A 22348-nucleotide genomic window follows, 5' to 3' on the forward strand; every position below is an offset into this window, starting at 1 on the left:
TACACTCCTTGCCCTTGGCAGGCCTGTAAACCCTGTAAGAGTGCTTTCGGAAAAAATATGAGTCTGCTCTGTGTAAAGCAGGTGCTTCATTGGCCGCTGTTGGGGTCCGCCTGACCAGCTCTAGAGCTAAAGGGAATCTCAACGTGAAAAGTTGCCTCCAGGTTAGGTCCCTAGTAGCCACACAGAAACGGAGGCAGGCAGCTCTTTCCATGACTTCTTAGTCGCTTATATGTTTACTTTCAAGGAAGTACTCTTTTCAGGACTCCTAAGCCTCTCGGGTATGCATCACTTTCCCTCCGAGTTCACTGAGTACCTCCAGACCCCGGTGCGCCGGCTGTGTAACTTCGAGGCCCATTGGTTGATCCCTCGGAGGCCCTCTGTGCGTGCCGAGTGCTGGGCAACAAACTGTACGTTCCTTGAGCAGCGCTACATTTCCAGAGTCCTCGAACAGCCTCAGGACAAAGTTCTGGTGAGTCCGACTTTGCCATGGCCCTTTTTTGAGCTGCCATGAGAAAACACTGTGCTTTGCATACTTCGAGGAACTCGTGGCTGAAGTCACTCTATTCGAGGAGGAAGTCAGCATCTTACCATGCAGTGTCGCTAACGGCACACCCAGCATGAACACAGGCCTGGAAGTAAGGCCCTGATTTTCCGAGCAGAAACGGAGGCGTGCAACAGTTTCCAGGAGGCGGTGGCCTCGGCTCTGGGTACCTTCAACGGCAGGAGAGTCTTCTGGACACCTAGGAGGCTGGCGTGGGCACCCTGCTCCCGGCAGGAACACTGAGTGTCGCCAGGCCCACCTGGGTCTGCTAAGAAACATCCAGGCCCGTAGCTCTTTAGAGCCCCTCTGTGTACGTGGAGCGTAGGGAAACGCACTGCACTCTCTTTGGCAGCAGCTTAATTTCCTCAGCACTCATACACATTCACGAATACCGTTCTGGCACATCCCACACGGCGTCGAAGTCTTTCGCATTACCCTAGGCTGAGCTGAACTCTGAGAAACCCTCGGCTTCGCATTCCCCCTAGGACCTCCTGCCTGAAGTCACCGTGCCTCCCAGAGATAGTCGGCTTGCGTTCTTACTGCAATTTAAGTCCCGTTCTTCCTGTGGCACTGCAGGCTTTTGAATAGCGCCAGGCCCAGAGGAGCAGCTGCGGCGTTCCTTGGTTGGGGCAGTTCGCTTGATGCAGAACACCCCACTTGGAGAAGTTGATTCGGGGAAGGAAACACAGGGTAAGCTGTGTCTCTTTGGGCTTGTGAGAAAGCACAGGGGGGTATGCTGAGTGTGCCCATGGAAACGGGGGCCTGCTGGAGCTAGCCTTGCTTTCCCATTTTGAAGGCTGCATTCACGCTGCCTTGAAGACACCTTACACTCCTTGCCCTTGGCAGGCCTGTAAACCCTGTAAGAGTGCTTCGGGAAAAAATATGAGTCTGCTCTGTGTAAAGCAGGTGCTTCATTGGCCGCGGTTGGGGTCCGCCTGACCAGCTCTAGAGCTAAAGGGAATCTCAACGTGAAAAGTTGCCTCCAGGTTAGGTCCCTAGTAGCCATACAGAAACGGAGGCAGGCAGCTCTTTCCATGACTTCTTAGTCGCTTATATGTTTACTTTCAAGGAAGTACTCTTTTCAGGACTCCTAAGCCTCTCGGGTATGCATCACTTTCCCTCCGAGTTCACTGAGTACCTCCAGACCCCTGTGCGCCGGCTGTGCAACTTCGAGGCCCATTGGTTGATCCCTCGGAGGTCCTCTGTGCGTGCCGAGTAATGGGCAACACACTGTACGTTCCTTGAGCAGCGCTACATTTCCAGAGTCCTCGAACAGCCTCAGGACAACACTTCTGGTGAGTCCGACTTTGCCATGGCCCTTGTGTGAGCTGCCATGAGAAAACACTGTGCTTTGCATACTTCGAGGAACTCGTGGCTGAAGTCACTCTATTCGAGGAGGAAGTCAGCATCTTACCATGCAGTGTCGCTAACGGCACACCCAGCATGAACAGAAGCCTGGAAGTAAGGCCCTGATTTTCCGAGCAGAAACGGAGGCGTGCAGCAGTTTCCAGGAGGCGGTGACCTCGGCTCTGGGTCCCTTCAACGGTAGCAGAGTCTTCTGGACACCTAGGAGGCTGGCGTGGGCACCCTGCTCCCGGCAGGAACACTGAGTGTCGCCAGGCACACCTGGGTCTGCTAAGCAACATCCAAGCCCGTAGCTCTTTAGAGCCCCTCTGTGTATGCGGAGCGTAGGGAAACGCACTGCACTCTCTTTGGCAGCAGCTTAATTTCCTCAGCACTCACACACGTTCACGAACACCGTTCTGGCACATCCCACACGGCGTCGAAGTCTTTCGCATTGCCCTAGGCTGAGCTGAACTCTGAGAAACCCTCGGCTTCGCATTCCACCTAGGACCTCCTGCCTGAAGTCACCGTGCCTCCCAGAGATAGTCGGCTTGCGTTCTTACTGCAATTTAAGTCCCGTTCTTCCTGTGGCACTGCAGGCTTTTGAATAGCGCCAGGCCCAGAGGAGCAGCTGCGGCGTTCCTTGGTTGGGGCAGTGCGCTTGATGCAGAACACCCCACTTGGAGAAGTTGATTCGGGGAAGGAAACACAGGGTAAGCTGTGTCTCTTTGGGCTTGTGAGAAAGCACAGGGGTGTATGCTGAGTGTGCCCATGGAAACGGGGGCCTGCTGGAGCTAGCCTTGCTTTCCCATTTTGAAGGCTGCATTCACGCTGCCTTGAAGACACCTTACACTCCTTGCCCTTGGCAGGCCTGTAAACCCTGTAAGAGTGCTTTCGGAAAAAATATGAGTCTGCTCTGTGTAAAGCAGGTGCTTCATTGGCCGCTGTTGGGGTCCGCCTGACCAGCTCTAGAGCTAAAGGGAATCTCAACGTGAAAAGTTGCCTCCAGGTTAGGTCCCTAGTAGCCACACAGAAACGGAGGCAGGCAGCTCTTTCCATGACTTCTTAGTCGCTTATATGTTTACTTTCAAGGAAGTACTCTTTTCAGGACTCCTAAGCCTCTCGGGTATGCATCACTTTCCCTCCGAGTTCACTGAGTACCTCCAGACCCCGGTGCGCCGGCTGTGTAACTTCGAGGCCCATTGGTTGATCCCTCGGAGGCCCTCTGTGCGTGCCGAGTAATGGGCAACACACTGTACGTTCCTTGAGCAGCGCTACATTTCCAGAGTCCTCGAACAGCCTCAGGACAACACTTCTGGTGAGTCCGACTTTGCCATGGCCCTTGTGTGAGCTGCCATGAGAAAACACTGTGCTTTGCATACTTCGAGGAACTCGTGGCTGAAGTCACTCTATTCGAGGAGGAAGTCAGCATCTTACCATGCAGTGTCGCTAACGGCACACCCAGCATGAACACAGGCCTGGAAGTAAGGCCCTGATTTTCCGAGCAGAAACGGAGGCGTGCAGCAGTTTCCAGGAGGCGGTGGCCTCGGCTCTGGGTCCCTTCAACGGTAGCAGAGTCTTCTGGACACCTAGGAGGCTGGCGTGGGCACCCTGCACCCGGCAGGAACACTGAGTGTCGCCAGGCCCACCTGGGTCTGCTAAGCAACATCCAGGCCCTTAGCTCTTTAGAGCCCCTCTGTGTACGCGGATCGTAGGGAAACGCACTGCACTCTCTTTGGGAGTAGCTTAATTTCCTCAGCACTCGCACACGTTCTCGAACACCTTTCTGGCACGTCCCACACGGCGTCGAAGTCTTTCGCATTGCCCTAGGCTGAGCTGAACTCTGAGAAACCCTCGGCTTCGCATTCCCCCAGGACCTCCTGTCTGAAGTCACTGTGCCTCCCAGCGATAGTCGGCTTGCGTTCTTACTGCAATTTAAGTCCCGTTCTTCCTGTGGCACTGCAGGCTTTTGAATAGCGCCAGGCCCAGAGGAGAAGCTGCGGCGTTCCTTGGTTGAGGCAGTTCGCTTAATGCAGAACACCCCACTTGGAAAAGTTGATTCGGGGAAGGAAACACAGAGTAAACTGTGTCTCTTTGGGCTTGTGAGAAAGCACAGGGGTGTATGCTGAGTGTGCCCATGGAAACGGGGGCCTGCTGGAACTAGCCTTGCTTTCCCATTTTGAAGGCTGCATTGATGCTGCCTTGAAGACTCCTTACACTCCTTGCCCTTGGCAGGCCTGTAAACCCTGTAAGAGTGCTTCGGGAAAAAATATGAGTCTGCTCTGTGTAAAGCAGGTGCTTCATTGGCCGCTGTTGGGGTCCGCCTGACCAGCTCTAGAGCTAAAGGGAATCTCAACGTGAAAAGTTGCCTCCAGGTTAGGTCCCTAGTAGCCACACAGAAACGGAGGCAGGCAGCTCTTTCCATGACTTCTTAGTTGCTTATATGTTTACTTTCAAGGAAGTACTCTTTTCAGGACTCCTAAGCCTCTCGGGTATGCATCACTTTCCCTCCGAGTTCACTGAGTACCTCCAGACCCCGGTGCGCGGGCTGTGCAACTTCGAGGCCCATTGGTTGATCCCTCGGAGGCCCTCTGTGCGTGCCGAGTAATGGGCAACACACTGTACGTTCCTTGAGCAGCGCTACATTTCCAGAGTCCTCGAACAGCCTCAGGACAACAGTTCTGCTGAGTCCGACTTTGCCATGGCCCTTGTGTGAGCTGCCATGAGAAAACACTGTGCTTTGCATACTTCGAGGAACTCGTGGCTGAAGTCACTCTATTCGAGGAGGAAGTCAGCATCTTACCATGCAGTGTCGTTAACGGCACACCCAGCATGAACACAGGCCTGGAAGTAAGGCCCTGATTTTCCGAGCAGAAACGGAGGCGTGCAGCAGTTTCCAGGAGGCGGTGGCCTCGGCTCTGGGTCCCTTCAACGGTAGCAGAGTCTTCTGGACACCTAGGAGGCTGGCGTGGGCACCCTGCACCCGGCAGGAACACTGAGTGTCGCCAGGCCCAGCTGGGTCTGCTAAGCAACATCCAGGCCCTTAGCTCTTTAGAGCCCCTCTGTGTACGCGGATCGTAGGGAAACGCACTGCACTCTCTTTGGGAGTAGCTTAATTTCCTCAGCACTCGCACACGTTCTCGAACACCTTTCTGGCACGTCCCACACGGCGTCGAAGTCTTTCGCATTGCCCTAGGCTGAGCTGAACTCTGAGAAACCCTCGGCTTCGCATTCCCCCAGGACCTCCTGTCTGAAGTCACTGTGCCTCCCAGCGATAGTCGGCTTGCGTTCTTACTGCAATTTAAGTCCCGTTCTTCCTGTGGCACTGCAGGCTTTTGAATAGTGCCAGGCCCAGAGGAGCAGCTGCGGTGTTCCTTGGTTGGGGCAGTTCGCTTGATGCAGAACACCCCACTTCGAGAAGTTGATTCGGGGAAGGAAACACAGGGTAAGCTGTGTCTCTTTGGGCTTGTGAGAAAGCACAGGGGTGTATGCTGAGTGTGCCCATGGAAACGGGGGCCTGCTGGAGCTAGCCTTGCTTTCCCATTTTGAAGGCTGCATTCACGCTGCCTTGAAGACACCTGACACTCCCTGATCTTGACAGGCCTGTAAACCCTGTAAGAGTGCTTCGGGAAAAAATATGAGTCTGCTCTGTGTAAAGCAGGTGCTTCATTGGCCGCGGTTGGCGTCCGCCTGACCAGCTCTAGAGCTAAAGGGAATCTCAACGTGAAAAGTTGCCTCCAGGTTAGGCCCTTTGTAGCCGTGCAGAAAGGAGGAAGGCCGCTGTTTCCATGAGTTCTTAGTCGCTTATATGTTTACTTTCAAGGAAGTACTCTTTTCAGGACTCCTAAGCCTCTCGGGTATGCATCACTTTCCCTCCGAGTTCACTGAGTACCTCCAGACCCCGGTGCACCGGCTGTGCAACTTCGAGGCCCATTGGTTGATCCCTCGGAGGCCCTCTGTGCGTGCCGAGTGCTGGGCAACACACTGTATGTTCCTTGAGCAGCGCTACATTTCCAGAGTCCTCGAACAGCCTCAGGACAACACTTCTGGTGAGTCCGACTTTGCCATGGCCCTTGTGTGAGCTGCCATGAGAAAACACTGTGCTTTGCATACTTCGAGGAACTCGTGGCTGAAGTCACTCTATTCGAGGAGGAAGTCAGCATCTTACCATGCAGTATCGCTAACGGCACACCCAGCATGAACACAGGCCTGGAAGTAAGGCCCTGATTTTCCGAGCAGAAACGGAGGCGTGCAGCAGTATCCAGGAGGCGGTGCCTCGGCTCTGGGTACCTTCAACGGTAGCAGAGTCTTCTGGACACCTAGGAGGCTGGCGTGGGCACCCTGCTCCCGGCAGGAACACTGAGTGTCGCCAGGCCCACCTGGGTCTGCTAAGCAATATCCAGGCCCGTAGCTCTTTAGAGCCCCTCTGTGTACGCGGAGCGTAGGGAAACGCACTGCACTCTCTTTGGCAGCAGCTTAATTTCCTCAGCACTCATACACGTTCACGAATACAGTTCTGGCAAATCCCACACGGCGTCGAAATCTTTCGCATTACCCTAGGCTGAGCTGAACTCTGAGAATCCCTCGGCTTCGCATTCCCCTTAGGACCTCCTGCCTGAAGTCACCGTGCCTCCCAGAGATAGTCGGCTTGCGTTCTTACTGCAATTTAAGTCCCGTTCTTCCTGTGGCACTGCAGGCTTTTGAATAGCGCCAGGCCCAGAGGAGCAGCTGCGGCGTTCCTTGGTTGAGGCAGTTCGCTTAATGCAGAACACCCCACTTGGAAAAGTTGATTCGGGGAAGGAAACACAGGGTAAACTGTGTCTCTTTGGGCTTGTGAGAAAGCACAGGGGTGTATGCTGAGTGTGCCCATGGAAACGGGGGCCTGCTGGAACTAGCCTTGCTTTCCCATTTTGAAGGCTGCATTGACGCTGCCTTGAAGACTCCTTACACTCCTTGCCCTTGGCAGGCCTGTAAACCCTGTAAGAGTGCTTCGGGAAAAAATATGAGTCTGCTCTGTGTAAAGCAGGTGCTTCATTGGCCGCTGTTGGGGTCCGCCTGACCAGCTCTAGAGCTAAAGGGAATCTCAACGTGAAAAGTTGCCTCCAGGTTAGGTCCCTAGTAGCCACACAGAAACGGAGGCAGGCAGCTCTTTCCATGACTTCTTAGTTGCTTATATGTTTACTTTCAAGGAAGTACTCTTTTCAGGACTCCTAAGCCTCTCGGGTATGCATCACTTTCCCTCCGAGTTCACTGAGTACCTCCAGACGCCGGTGAGCCGGCTGTGTAACTTCGAGGCCCATTGGTTGATCCCTCGGAGGCCCTCTGTGCGTGCCGAGTAATGGGCAACACACTGTACGTTCCTTGAGCAGCGCTACATTTCCAGAGTCCTCGAACAGCCTCAGGACAACAGTTCTGCTGAGTCCGACTTTGCCATGGCCCTTGTGTGAGCTGCCATGAGAAAACACTGTGCTTTGCATACTTCGAGGAACTCGTGGCTGAAGTCACTCTATTCGAGGAGGAAGTCAGCATCTTACCATGCAGTGTCGCTAACGGCACACCCAGCATGAACAGAGGCCTGGAAGTAAGGCCCTGATTTTCCGAGCAGAAACGGAGGCGTGCAGCAGTTTCCAGGAGGCGGTGGCCTCGGCTCTGGGTACCTTCAACGGTAGCAGAGTCTTCTGGACACCTAGCAGGCTGGCGTGGGCACCCTGCACCCGGCAGGAACACTGAGTGTCGCCAGGCCCACCTGGGTCTGCTAAGCAACATCCAGGCCCTTAGCTCTTTAGAGCCCCTCTGTGTACGCGGAGCGTAGGGAAACGCACTGCACTCTCTTTGGGAGTAGCTTAATTTCCTCAGCGCTCGCACACGTTCACGAACACCGTTCTGGCACGTCCCACACGGCGTCGAAGTCTTTCGCATTGCCCTAGGCTGAGCTGAACTCTGAGAAACCCTCGGCTTCGCATTCCCCCAGGACCTCCTGCCTGAAGTCACTGTGCGTCCCAGAGATAGTCGGCTTGCGTTCTTACTGCAATTTAAGTCCCGTTCTTCCTGTGGCACTGCAGGCTTTTGAATAGTGCCAGGCCCCGAGGAGCAGCTGCGGTGTTCCTTGGTTGGGGCAGTTCGCTTGATGCAGAACACCCCACTTCGAGAAGTTGATTCGGGGAAGGAAACACAGGGTAAGCTGTGTCTCTTTGGGCTTGTGAGAAAGCACAGGGGTGTATGCTGAGTGTGCCCATGGAAACGGGGGCCTGCTGGAGCTAGCCTTGCTTTCCCATTTTGAAGGCTGCATTCACGCTGCCTTGAAGACACCTGACACTCCCTGATCTTGACAGGCCTGTAAACCCTGTAAGAGTGCTTCGGGAAAAAATATGAGTCTGCTCTGTGTAAAGCAGGTGCTTCATTGGCCGCTGTTGGGGTCCGCCTAACCAGCTCTAGAGCTAAGGGAATCTCAATGTGAAAAGTTGCCTCCAGGTTAGGCCCTTAGTAGCCGTGCAGAAAGGGAGGAAGGCCGCAGTTTCCATGAGTTCTTAATCGCTTATATGTTTACTTTCAAGGAAGTACTCTTTTCAGGATTCCTAAGCCTCTCGGGTATGCATCACTTTCTCTCCGAGTTCACTGAGTACCTCCAGACCCCTGTGGGCCGGCTGTGCAACTTCGAGTCCCATTCGTTGATCCCTCGGAGACCCTATGTGCGTGCCGAGTGATGGGCAACACACTGTACGTTCCTTGAGGAGAGCTACATTTCCAGAGTCCTCGAACAGCTTCAGGACAACACTTCTGGTGAGTCCGACTTTGCCATGGCCCTTGTGTGAGCTGCCATGAGAAAACACTGTGCTTGGCATACTTCGAGGAACTCGTGGCTGAAGTCACGCTGCTCGAGGAGGAAGTCAGCATCTTACCATGCAGTGTCGCTAACGGCACACCCAGCATGAACACAGGCCTGGAAGTAAGGCCCTGATTTTCCGAGCAGAAACGGAGGCGTGCAGCAGTTTCCAGGAGGCAGTGGCCTCGGCTCTGGGTACCTTCAACGGTAGCAGAGTCTTCTGGACACCTAGGAGGCTGGCGTGGGCACCCTGCTCCCGGCAGGAACACTGAGTGTCGCCAGGCCCACCTGGGTCTGCTAAGCAATATCCAGGCCCGTAGCTCTTTAGAGCCCCTCTGTGTACGCGGAGCGTAGGGAAACGCACTGCACTCTCTTTGGGAGCAGCTTAATTTCCTCAGCACTCGCACACGTTCACGAACACCGTTCTGGCACATCCCACACGGCGTTGAAGTCTTTCGTATTGCCCTAGGCTGAGCTGAACTCTGAGAAACCCTCGGCTTCGCATTCCACCTAGGACCTCCTGCCTGAAGTCACCGTGCCTCCCAGAGATAGTCGGCTTGCGTTCTTACTGCAATTTAAGTCCCGTTCTTCCTGTGGCACTGCAGGCTTTTGAATAGCGCCAGGCCCAGAGCAGCAGCTGCGGCGTTCCCTGGTTGAGGCAGTTCGCTTGATGCAGAACACCCCACTTCGAGAAGTTGATTCGGGGAAGGAAACACAGGGTAAGCTGTGTCTCTTTCGGCTTGTGAGAAACCACAGGGGTGTATGCTGAGTGTGCCCATGGAAACGGGGGCCTGCTGGAGCTAGCCTTGCTTTCCCATTTTGAAGGCTGCATTCACGCTGCCTTGAAGACTCCTTACACTCCTTTCCTTTGGCAGGCCTGTAAACCCTGTAAGAGTGCTTCGGGGAAAAATATGAGTCTGCTCTTTGTAAAGCAGGTGCTTCATTGACCGCGGATGGGGTCCGCCTGACCAGCTCTAGAGCTAAAGGGAATCTCAACGTGAAAAGTTGCCTCCAGGTTAGGTCCCTAGTAGCCATACAGAAACGGAGGCAGGCAGCTCTTTCCATGACTTCTTAGTCGCTTATATGTTTACTTTCATGGAAGTACTCTTTTCAGGACTCCTAAGCCTCTCGGGTATGCATCACTTTCCCTCCGAGTTCACTGAGTACCTCCAGACCCCGGTGCGCCGGCTGTGTAACTTCCAGACCCATTGTTTGATCCCTCGGAGGCCCTCTGTGCGTGCCGAGTGATGGGCAACACACTGTACGTGCCTTGAGCAGCGCTACATTTCCAGAGTCCTCGAACAGCCTCAGGACAACACTTCTGGTGAGTCCGACTTTGCCATGGCCCTTGTGTGAGCTGCCATGAGAAAACACTGTGCTTTGCATACTTCGAGGAACTCGTGGCTGAAGTCACTCTATTCGAGGAGGAAGTCAGCATCTTACCATGCAGTGTCGCTAACGGCACACCCAGCATGAACACAGGCCTGGAAGTAAGGCCCTGATTTTCCGAGCAGAAACGGAGGCGTGCAGCAGTTTCCAGGAGGCGGTGGCCTCGGCTCTGGGTACCTTCAACGGTAGCAGAGTCTTCTGGACACCTAGGAGGCTGGCGTGGGCACCCTGCTCCCGGCAGGAACACTGAGTGTCGCCAGGCCCACCTGGGTCTGCTAAGCAACATCCAGGCCCGTAGCTCTTTAGAGCCCCTCTGTGTATGCGGAGCGTAGGGAAACGCACTGCACTCTCTTTGGGAGCAGCTTAATTTCCTCGGCACTCATACACGTTCACGAATACCGTTCTGGCACATCCCACACGGCGTCGAAGTCTTTCGCATTGCCCTAGGCTGAGCTGAACTCTGAGAAACCCTCGGCTTCGCATTCCCCCTAGGACCTCCTGCCTGAAGTCACCTTGCCTCCCAGAGATAGTCGGCTTGCGTTCTTACTGCAATTTAAGTCCCGTTCTTCCTGTGGCACTGCAGGCTTTTGAATAGCGCCAGGCCCAGAGGAGCAGCTGCGGCGTTCCTTGCTTGGGGCAGTGCGCTTGATGCAGAACACCCCACTTGGAGAAGATGATTCGGGGAAGGAAACACAGGGTAAGCTGTGTCTCTTTGGGCTTGTGAGAAAGCACAGGGGTGTATGCTGAGTGTGCCCATGGAAACGGGGGCCTGCTGGAGCTAGCCTTGCTTTCCCATTTTGAAGGCTGCATTCACGCTGCCTTGAAGACACCTTACACACCTTGCCCTTGGCAGGCCTGTAAACCCTGTAAGAGTGCTTCGGGAAAAAATATGAGTCTGCTCTGTGTAAAGCATGTGCTTCATTGGCCGCGGTTGGGGTCCGCCTGACCAGCTCTAGAGCTAAAGGGAATCTCAACGTGAAAAGTTGCCTCCAGGTTAGGTCCCTAGTAGCCATACAGAAACGGAGGCAGGCAGCTCTTTCCATGACTTCTTAGTCGCTTATATGTTTACTTTCAAGGAAGTACTCTTTTCAGGACTCCTAAGCCTCTCGGGTATGCATCACTTTCCCTCCGAGTTCACTGAGTACCTCCAGACCCCTGTGGGCCGGCTGTGCAAATTCGAGGCCCATTGGTTGATCCCTCGGAGGCCCTCTGTGCGTGCCGAGTGATGGGCAACACACTGTACGTTCCTTTAGGAGGGCTATATTTCCAGAGTCCTCGAACAGCCTCAGGACAACACTTCTGGTGAGTCCGACTTTGCCATGGCCCTTGTGTGAGCTGCGTTGAGAAAACACTGTGCTTGGCATACTTCGAGGAACTCGTGGCTGAAGTCACGCTGCTCGAGGAGGAAGTCAGCATCTTACCATGCAGTGTCGCTAACGGCACACCCACCATGAACACAGGCCTGGAAATAAGGCCCTGATTTTCCGTGCAGAAGGGGAGGAGTGCAGCTGTTTGAAGTGGGCGGTGGCCTCGGCTCTGGGTACCTTCAACGGTAGCAGAGTCTTCTGGACACCTAGGAGGCTGGCGTGGGCACCCTGCTCCTGGCAGGAACACTGAGTGTCGCCAGGCCCACCTGGGTCTGCTAAGCAACATCCAGGTCCGTAGCCCTTTAGAGCCCCTCTGTGTACACCGAGCTTAGGGAAACGCGCTGCACTCTCTTTGGGAGCAGCTTAATTTCCTCAGCACTCACACACGTTCACGAACACCGTTCTGGCACATCCCACACGGCGTCGAAGTCTTTCGCATTACCCTAGGCTGAGCTGAACTCTGAGAAACCCTCGGCTTCGCATTCCACCTAGGACCTCCTGCCTGAAGTCACCGTGCCTCCCAGAGATAGTCGGCTTGCGTTCTTACTGCAATTTAAGTCCCGTTCTTCCTGTGCACTGCAGGCTTTTGAATAGCGCCAGGCCCAGCGGAGCAGCTGCGGCGTTCCTTGGTTGGGGCAGTTCGCTTGATGCAGAACACCCCACTTGGAGAAGTTGATTCGGGGAAGGAAACACAGGGTAAGCTGTGTCTCTTTGGGCTTGTTAGAAAGCACAGGGGTGTATGCTGAGTGTGCCCATGGAAACGGGGGCCTGCTGGAGCTAGCCTTGCTTTCCCATTTTGAAGGCGGCATTCACGCTGCCTTGAAGACACCTTACACTCCCTGCTCTTGACAGGCCTGTAAACCCTGTAAGAGTGCTTCGGGAAAAAATATGAGTCTGCTCTTTGTAAAGCAGGTGATTCATTGGCCGCTGTTGTGGTCCTCCTAACCAGCTCTAGAGCTAAAGGGAATCTCAACGTGAAAAGTTGCCTCCAGGTTAGGTCCCTAGTAGCCACACAGAAACGGAGGCAGGCAGCTCTGTATATGACTTCTTAGTTGCTTATATGTTTACTTTCAAGGAAGTACTCTTTTCAGGACTCCTAAGCCTCTCCGGTATGCATCACTTTCCCTCCGAGTTCCCTGAGTACCTCCAGACCCCTGTGGGCCGGCTGTGCAACTTCGAGGCCCATTCGTTGATCCCTCGGAGACCCTCTGTGCGTGCCGAGTGATGGGCAACACACTGTACGTTCCTTGAGGAGAGCTACATTTCCAGAGTCCTCGAACAGCTTCAGGACAACACTTCTGGTGAGTCCGACTTTGCCATGGCCCTTGTGTGAGCTGCCATTAGAAAACACTGTGCTTGGCATACTTCGAGGAACTCGTGGCTGAAGTCACGCTGCTCGAGGAGGAAGTCAGCATCTTACCATGCAGTGTCGCTAACGGCACACCCAGCATGAACAGAGGCCTGGAAATAAGGCCCTGATTTTCCGTGCAGAAGGGGAGGAGTGCAGCTGTTTCCAGTGGGCGGTGGCCTCGGCTCTGGGTACCTTCAACGGCAGGAGAGTCTTCTGGACACCTAGGAGGCTGGCGTGGCCACCCTGCTCCCGGCAGGAACACTGAGTGTCGCCAGGCCCACCTGGGTCTGCTAAGCAATATCCAGGCCCTTAGCTCTTTAGAGCCCCTCTGTGTACGCGGAGCGTAGGGAAACGCACTGCACTCTCTTTGGGAGTAGCTTAATTTCCTCAGCACTCGCACACATTCTCGAACACCGTTCTGGCACGTCCCACACGGCGTCGAAGTCTTTCGCATTGCCCTAGGCTGAGCTGAACTCTGAGAAACCCTCGGCTTCGCATTCCACCTAGGACCTCCTGCCTGAAGTCACCGTGCCTCCCAGAGATAGTCGGCTTGCGTTCTTACTGCAATTGAAGTCCCGTTCTTCCTGTGGCACTGCAGGCTTTTGAATAGCGCCAGGCCCAGAGGAGCAGCTGCGGCGTTCCTTGGTTGGGGCAGTGCGCTTGATGCAGAACACCCCACTTGGAGAAGTTGATTCGGGGAAGGAAACACAGGGTAAGCTGTGTCTCTTTGGGCTTGTGAGAAAGCACAGCGGTGTATGCTGAGTGTGCCCATGGAAACGGGGGCCTGCTGGAGCTAGCCTTGCTTTCCCATTTTGAAGGCTGCATTCACGCTGCCTTGAAGACACCTTACACTCCTTGCCCTTGGCAGGCCTGTAAACCCTGTAAGAGTGCTTCGGGAAAAAATATGAGTGTGCTCTGTGTAAAGCAGGTGCTTCATTGGCCGCGGTTGGGGTCCGCCTGACCAGCTCTAGAGCTAAAGGGAATCTCAACGTGAAAAGTTGCCTCCAGGTTAGGTCCCTAGTAGCCATACAGAAACGGAGGCAGGCAGCTCTTTCCATGACTTCTTAGTCGCTTATATGTTTACTTTCAAGGAAGTACTCTTTTCAGGACTCCTAAGCCTCTCGGGTATGCATCACTTTCCCTCCGAGTTCACTGAGTACCTCCAGACCCCGGTGCGCCGGCTGTGCAACTTCGAGGCCCATTGGTTGATCCCTCGGAGGCCCTCTGTGCGTGCCGAGTGATGGGCAACACACTGTACGTTCCTTGAGCAGCGCTACATTTCCAGAGTCCTCGAACAGCCTCAGGACAACACTTCTGGTGAGTCCGACTTTGCCATGGCCCTTGTGTGAGCTGCCATGAGAAAACACTGTGCTTTGCATACTTCGAGGAACTCGTGGCTGAAGGCACTCTATTCGAGGAGGAAGTCAGCATCTTACCATGCAGTGTCGCTAACGGCACACCCAGCATGAACACAGGCCTGGAAGTAAGGCCCTGATTTTCCGAGCAGAAACGGAGGCGTGCAGCAGTATCCAGGAGGCGGTGCCTCGGCTCTGGGTACCTTCAACGGTAGCAGAGTCTTCTGGACACCTAGGAGGCTGGCGTGGGCACCCTGCTCCCGGCAGGAACACTGAGTGTCGCCAGGCCCACCTGGGTCTGCTAAGCAACATCCAGGCCCGTAGCTCTTTAGAGCCCCTCTGTGTACGCGGAGCGTAGGGAAACGCACTGCACTCTCTTTGGCAGCAGCTTAATTTCCTCAGCACTCATACACGTTCACGAATACCGTTCTGGCACGTCCCACACGGCGTCGAAGTCTTTCGCATTGCCCTAGGCTGAGCTGAACTCTGAGAAACCCTCGGCTTCGCATTCCCCCAGGACCTCCTGCCTGAAGTCACTGTGCCTCCCAGAGATAGTCGGCTTGCGTTCTTACTGCAATTTAAGTCCCGTTCTTCCTGTGGCACTGCAGGCTTTTGAATAGTGCCAGGCCCCGAGGAGCAGCTGCGGTGTTCCTTGGTTGGGGCAGTTCGCTTGATGCAGAACACCCCACTTCGAGAAGTTGATTCGGGGAAGGAAACACAGGGTAAGCTGTGTCTCTTTGGGCTTGTGAGAAAGCACAGGGGTGTATGCTGAGTGTGCCCATGGAAACGGGGGCCTGCTGGAGCTAGCCTTGCTTTCCCATTTTGAAGGCTGCATTCACGCTGCCTTGAAGACACCTGACACTCCCTGATCTTGACAGGCCTGTAAACCCTGTAAGAGTGCTTCGGGAAAAAATATGAGTCTGCTCTTTGTAAAGCAGGTGCTTCATTGGCCGCTGTTGGGGTCCGCCTAACCAGCTCTAGAGCTAAGGGAATCTCAATGTGAAAAGTTGCCTCCAGGTTAGGCCCTTAGTAGCCGTGCAGAAAGGGAGGAAGGCCGCAGTTTCCATGAGTTCTTAATCGCTTATATGTTTACTTTCAAGGAAGTACTCTTTTCAGGACTCCTAAGCCTCTCGGGTATGCATCACTTTCCCTCCGAGTTCACTGAGTACCTCCAGACCCCTGTGGGCCGGCTGTGCAACTTCGAAGCCCATTCGTTGATCCCTCGGAGACCCTATGTGCGTGCCGAGTGATGGGCAACACACTGTACGTTCCTTGAGGAGAGCTACATTTCCAGAGTCCTCGAACAGCTTCAGGACAACACTTCTGGTGAGTCCGACTTTGCCATGGCCCTTGTGTGAGCTGCCATGAGAAAACACTGTGCTTGGCATACTTCGAGGAACTCGTGGCTGAAGTCACGCTGCTCGAGGAGGAAGTCAGCATCTTACCATGCAGTGTCGCTAACGGCACACCCAGCATGAACACAGGCCTGGAAGTAAGGCCCTGATTTTCCGAGCAGAAACGGAGGCGTGCAGCAGTTTCCAGGAGGCGGTGGCCTCGGCTCTGGGTACCTTCAACGGTAGCAGAGTCTTCTGGACACCTAGGAGGCTGGCGTGGGCACCCTGCTCCCGGCAGGAACACTGAGTGTCGCCAGGCCCACCTGGGTCTGCTAAGCAACATCCAGGCCCGTAGCTCTTTAGAGCCCCTCTGTGTACGCGGAGCGTAGGGAAACGCACTGCACTCTCTTTGGGAGCAGCTTAATTTCCTCAGCACTCACACACGTTCACGAACACCGTTCTGGAACATCCCACGCGGCGTCGAAGTCTTTCGCATTGCCCTAGGCTGAGCTGAACTCTGAGAAACCCTCGGCTTCGCATTCCCCCTAGGACCTCCTGCCTGAAGTCACCGTGCCTCCCAGAGATAGTCGGCTTGCGTTCTTACTGCAATTTAAGTCCCGTTCTTCCTGTGGCACTGCAGGCTTTTGAATAGCGCCAGGCCCAGAGGAGCAGCTGCGGCGTTCCTTGGTTGGGGCAGTGCGCTTGATGCAGAACACCCCACTTGGAGAAGATGATTCGGGGAAGGAAACACAGGGTAAGCTGTGTCTCTTTGGGCTTGTGAGAAAGCACAGGGGTGTATGCTGAGTGTGCCCATGGAAACGGGGGCCTGCTGGAGCTACCCTTGCTTTCCCATTTTGAAGGCTGCATTCACGCTGCCTTGAAGACACCTTACACACCTTGCACCTTGGCAGGCCTGTAAACCCTGTAAGAGTGCTTCGGGAAAAATATGAGTCTGCTCTGTGTAAAGCAGGTGCTTCATTGGCCGCGGTTGGGGTCCGCCTGACCAGCTCTAGAGCTAAAGGGAATCTCAACGTGAAAAGTTGCCTCCAGGTTAGGTCCCTAGTAGCCATACAGAAACGGAGGCAGGCAGCTCTTTCCATGACTTCTTAGTCGCTTATATGTTTACTTTCAAGGAAGTACTCTTTTCAGGACTCCTAAGCCTCTCGGGTATGCATCACTTTCCCTCCGAGTTCACTGAGTACCTCCAGACCCCTGTGGGCCGGCTGTGCAACTTCGAGGCCCATTCGTTGATCCCTCGGAGGCCCTCTGTGCGTGCCGAGTGCTGGGCAACAAACTGTACGTTCCTTGAGCAGCGCTACATTTCCAGAGTCCTCGAACAGCCTCAGGACAAAGTTCTGGTGAGTCCGACTTTGCCATGGCCCTTTTTTGAGCTGCCATGAGAAAACACTGTGCTTTGCATACTTCGAGGAACTCGTGGCTGAAGTCACTCTATTCGAGGAGGAAGTCAGCATCTTACCATGCAGTGTCGCTAACGGCACACCCAGCATGAACACAGGCCTGGAAGTAAGGCCCTGATTTTCGGAGCAGAAGCGGAGGCGTGCAACAGTTTCCAGGAGGCGGTGGCCTCGGCTCTGGGTACCTTCAACGGTAGCAGAGTCTTCTGGACACCTAGGAGGCTGGCGTGGGCACCCTGCTCCCGGCAGGAACACTGAGTGTCGCCAGGCCCACCTGGGTCTGCTAAGCAACATCCAGGCCCGTAGCTCTTTAGAGCCCCTCTGTGTACGCGGAGCGTAGGGAAACGCACTGCACTCTCTTTGGCAGCAGCTTAATTTCCTCAGCACTCATACACGTTCACGAGTACCGTTCTGGCACGTCCCACACGGCGTCGAAGTCTTTCGCATTGCCCTAGGCTGAGCTGAACTCTGAGAAACCCTCGGCTTCGCATTCCCCCAGGACCTCCTGCCTGAAGTCACTGTGCCTCCCAGAGATAGTCGGCTTGCGTTCTTACTGCAATTTAAGTCCCGTTCTTCCTGTGGCACTGCAGGCTTTTGAATAGTGCCAGGCCCCGAGGAGCAGCTGCGGTGTTCCTTGGTTGGGGCAGTTCGCTTGATGCAGAACACCCCACTTGGAGAAGTTGATTCGGGGAAGGAAACACAGGGTAAGCTGTGTCTCTTTGGGCTTGTGAGAAAGCACAGGGGTGTATGCTGAGTGTGCCCATGGAAACGGGGGCCTGCTGGAGCTAGCCTTGCTTTCCCATTTTGAAGGCTGCATTCACGCTGCCTTGAAGACACCTGACACTCCCTGATCTTGACAGGCCTGTAAACCCTGTAAGAGTGCTTCGGGAAAAAATATGAGTCTGCTCTTTGTAAAGCAGGTGCTTCATTGGCCGCTGTTGGGGTCCGCCTAACCAGCTCTAGAGCTAAGGGAATCTCAATGTGAAAAGTTGCCTCCAGGTTAGGCCCTTAGTAGCCGTGCAGAAAGGGAGGAAGGCCGCAGTTTCCATGAGTTCTTAATCGCTTATATGTTTACTTTCAAGGAAGTACTCTTTTCAGGACTCCTAAGCCTCTCGGGTATGCATCACTTTCCCTCCGAGTTCACTGAGTACCTCCAGACCCCTGTGGGCCGGCTGTGCAACTTCGAAGCCCATTCGTTGATCCCTCGGAGACCCTATGTGCGTGCCGAGTGATGGGCAACACACTGTACGTTCCTTGAGGAGAGCTACATTTCCAGAGTCCTCGAACAGCTTCAGGACAACACTTCTGGTGAGTCCGACTTTGCCATGGCCCTTGTGTGAGCTGCCATGAGAAAACACTGTGCTTGGCATACTTCGAGGAACTCGTGGCTGAAGTCACGCTGCTCGAGGAGGAAGTCAGCATCTTACCATGCAGTGTCGCTAACGGCACACCCAGCATGAACACAGGCCTGGAAGTAAGGCCCTGATTTTCCGAGCAGAAACGGAGGCGTGCAGCAGTTTCCAGGAGGCGGTGGCCTCGGCTCTGGGTACCTTCAACGGTAGCAGAGTCTTCTGGACACCTAGGAGGCTGGCGTGGGCACCCTGCTCCCGGCAGGAACACTGAGTGTCGCCAGGCCCACCTGGGTCTGCTAAGCAACATCCAGGCCCGTAGCTCTTTAGAGCCCCTCTGTGTACGCGGAGCGTAGGGAAACGCACTGCACTCTCTTTGGGAGCAGCTTAATTTCCTCAGCACTCACACACGTTCACGAACACCGTTCTGGAACATCCCACGCGGCGTCGAAGTCTTTCGCATTGCCCTAGGCTGAGCTGAACTCTGAGAAACCCTCGGCTTCGCATTCCCCCTAGGACCTCCTGCCTGAAGTCACCGTGCCTCCCAGAGATAGTCGGCTTGCGTTCTTACTGCAATTTAAGTCCCGTTCTTCCTGTGGCACTGCAGGCTTTTGAATAGCGCCAGGCCCAGAGGAGCAGCTGCGGCGTTCCTTGGTTGGGGCAGTGCGCTTGATGCAGAACACCCCACTTGGAGAAGATGATTCGGGGAAGGAAACACAGGGTAAGCTGTGTCTCTTTGGGCTTGTGAGAAAGCACAGGGGTGTATGCTGAGTGTGCCCATGGAAACGGGGGCCTGCTGGAGCTACCCTTGCTTTCCCATTTTGAAGGCTGCATTCACGCTGCCTTGAAGACACCTTACACACCTTGCCCTTGGCAGGCCTGTAAACCCTGTAAGAGTGCTTCGGGAAAAAATATGAGTCTGCTCTGTGTAAAGCATGTGCTTCATTGGCCGCGGTTGGGGTCCGCCTGACCAGCTCTAGAGCTAAAGGGAATCTCAACGTGAAAAGTTGCCTCCAGGTTAGGTCCCTAGTAGCCATACAGAAACGGAGGCAGGCAGCTCTTTCCATGACTTCTTAGTCGCTTATATGTTTACTTTCAAGGAAGTACTCTTTTCAGGACTCCTAAGCCTCTCGGGTATGCATCACTTTCCCTCCGAGTTCACTGAGTACCTCCAGACCCCTGTGGGCCGGCTGTGCAAATTCGAGGCCCATTGGTTGATCCCTCGGAGGCCCTCTGTGCGTGCCGAGTGATGGGCAACACACTGTACGTTCCTTTAGGAGGGCTATATTTCCAGAGTCCTCGAACAGCCTCAGGACAACACTTCTGGTGAGTCCGACTTTGCCATGGCCCTTGTGTGAGCTGCGTTGAGAAAACACTGTGCTTGGCATACTTCGAGGAACTCGTGGCTGAAGTCACGCTGCTCGAGGAGGAAGTCAGCATCTTACCATGCAGTGTCGCTAACGGCACACCCACCATGAACACAGGCCTGGAAATAAGGCCCTGATTTTCCGTGCAGAAGGGGAGGAGTGCAGCTGTTTGAAGTGGGCGGTGGCCTCGGCTCTGGGTACCTTCAACGGTAGCAGAGTCTTCTGGACACCTAGGAGGCTGGCGTGGGCACCCTGCTCCCGGCAGGAACACTGAGTGTCGCCAGGCCCACCTGGGTCTGCTAAGAAACATCCAGGCCCGTAGCTCTTTAGAGCCCCTCTGTGTATGCGGAGCGTAGGGAAACGCACTGCACTCTCTTTGGGAGCAGCTTAATTTCCTCAGCACTCACACACGTTCACGAACACAGTTCTGGAACATCCCACACGCGTCGAAGTCTTTCGCATTGCCCTAGGCTGAGCTGAACTCTGAGAAACCCTCGGCTTCGCATTCCCCCAAGACCTCCTGCCTGAAGTCACTGTGCCTCCCAGAGATAGTCGGCTTGCGTTCTTACTGCAATTTAAGTCCCGTTCTTCCTGTGGCACTGCAGGCTTTTGAATAATGCCAGGCCCAGAGGAGTAGCTGCGGCGTTCCTTGGTTGGGGCAGTTCGCTTGATGCAGAACACCCCACTTCGAGAAGTTGATTCGGGGAAGGAAACACAGGGTAAGCTGTGTCTCTTTGGGCTTGTGCGAAAGCACAGGGGTGTATGCTGAGTGTGCCCATGGAAACGGGGGCCTGCTGGAACTAGCCTTGCTTTCCCATTTTGAAGGCTGCATTGATGCTGCCTTGAAGACTCCTTACACTCCTTGCCCTTGGCAGGCCTGTAAACCCTGTAAGAGTGCTTCGGGAAAAAATATGAGTCTGCTCTGTGTAAAGCAGGTGCTTCATTGGCCGCTGTTGGGGTCCGCCTGACCAGCTCTAGAGCTAAAGGGAATCTCAACGTGAAAAGTTGCCTCCAGGTTAGGTCCCTAGTAGCCACACAGAAACGGAGGCAGGCAGCTCTTTCCATGACTTCTTAGTTGCTTATATGTTTACTTTCAAGGAAGTACTCTTTTCAGGACTCCTAAGCCTCTCGGGTATGCATCACTTTCCCTCCGAGTTCACTGAGTACCTCCAGACCCCGGTGCGCGGGCTGTGCAACTTCGAGGCCCATTGGTTGATCCCTCGGAGGCCCTCTGTGCGTGCCGAGTAATGGGCAACACACTGTACGTTCCTTGAGCAGCGCTACATTTCCAGAGTCCTCGAACAGCCTCAGGACAACAGTTCTGCTGAGTCCGACTTTGCCATGGCCCTTGTGTGAGCTGCCATGAGAAAACACTGTGCTTTGCATACTTCGAGGAACTCGTGGCTGAAGTCACTCTATTCGAGGAGGAAGTCAGCATCTTACCATGCAGTGTCGTTAACGGCACACCCAGCATGAACACAGGCCTGGAAGTAAGGCCCTGATTTTCCGAGCAGAAACGGAGGCGTGCAGCAGTTTCCAGGAGGCGGTGGCCTCGGCTCTGGGTCCCTTCAACGGTAGCAGAGTCTTCTGGACACCTAGGAGGCTGGCGTGGGCACCCTGCACCCGGCAGGAACACTGAGTGTCGCCAGGCCCAGCTGGGTCTGCTAAGCAACATCCAGGCCCTTAGCTCTTTAGAGCCCCTCTGTGTACGCGGATCGTAGGGAAACGCACTGCACTCTCTTTGGGAGTAGCTTAATTTCCTCAGCACTCGCACACGTTCTCGAACACCTTTCTGGCACGTCCCACACGGCGTCGAAGTCTTTCGCATTGCCCTAGGCTGAGCTGAACTCTGAGAAACCCTCGGCTTCGCATTCCCCCAGGACCTCCTGTCTGAAGTCACTGTGCCTCCCAGCGATAGTCGGCTTGCGTTCTTACTGCAATTTAAGTCCCGTTCTTCCTGTGGCACTGCAGGCTTTTGAATAGTGCCAGGCCCCGAGGAGCAGCTGCGGTGTTCCTTGGTTGGGGCAGTTCGCTTGATGCAGAACACCCCACTTCGAGAAGTTGATTCGGGGAAGGAAACACAGGGTAAGCTGTGTCTCTTTGGGCTTGTGAGAAAGCACAGGGGTGTATGCTGAGTGTGCCCATGGAAACGGGGGCCTGCTGGAGCTAGCCTTGCTTTCCCATTTTGAAGGCTGCATTCACGCTGCCTTGAAGACACCTGACACTCCCTGATCTTGACAGGCCTGTAAACCCTGTAAGAGTGCTTCGGGAAAAAATATGAGTCTGCTCTGTGTAAAGCAGGTGCTTCATTGGCCGCTGTTGGGGTCCGCCTAACCAGCTCTAGAGCTAAGGGAATCTCAATGTGAAAAGTTGCCTCCAGGTTAGGCCCTTAGTAGCCGTGCAGAAAGGGAGGAAGGCCGCAGTTTCCATGAGTTCTTAATCGCTTATATGTTTACTTTCAAGGAAGTACTCTTTTCAGGATTCCTAAGCCTCTCGGGTATGCATCACTTTCTCTCCGAGTTCACTGAGTACCTCCAGACCCCTGTGGGCCGGCTGTGCAACTTCGAAGCCCATTGGTTGATCTCTCGGAGGCCCTCTGTGCGTGCCGAGTGCTGGGCAACAAACTGTACGTTCCTTGAGCAGCGCTACATTTCCAGAGTCCTCGAACAGCCTCAGGAGAACACTTCTGGTGAGTCCGACTTGCCATGGCCCT

Source organism: Delphinapterus leucas, chromosome 11, assembly GCF_059928025.1.
Source record: "Delphinapterus leucas isolate spDelLeu-1000000601 "Yukka" chromosome 11, BTC_Dleu_Yukka2, whole genome shotgun sequence".
In the NCBI taxonomy this organism is placed as follows: Eukaryota; Metazoa; Chordata; class Mammalia; order Artiodactyla; family Monodontidae; genus Delphinapterus; species Delphinapterus leucas.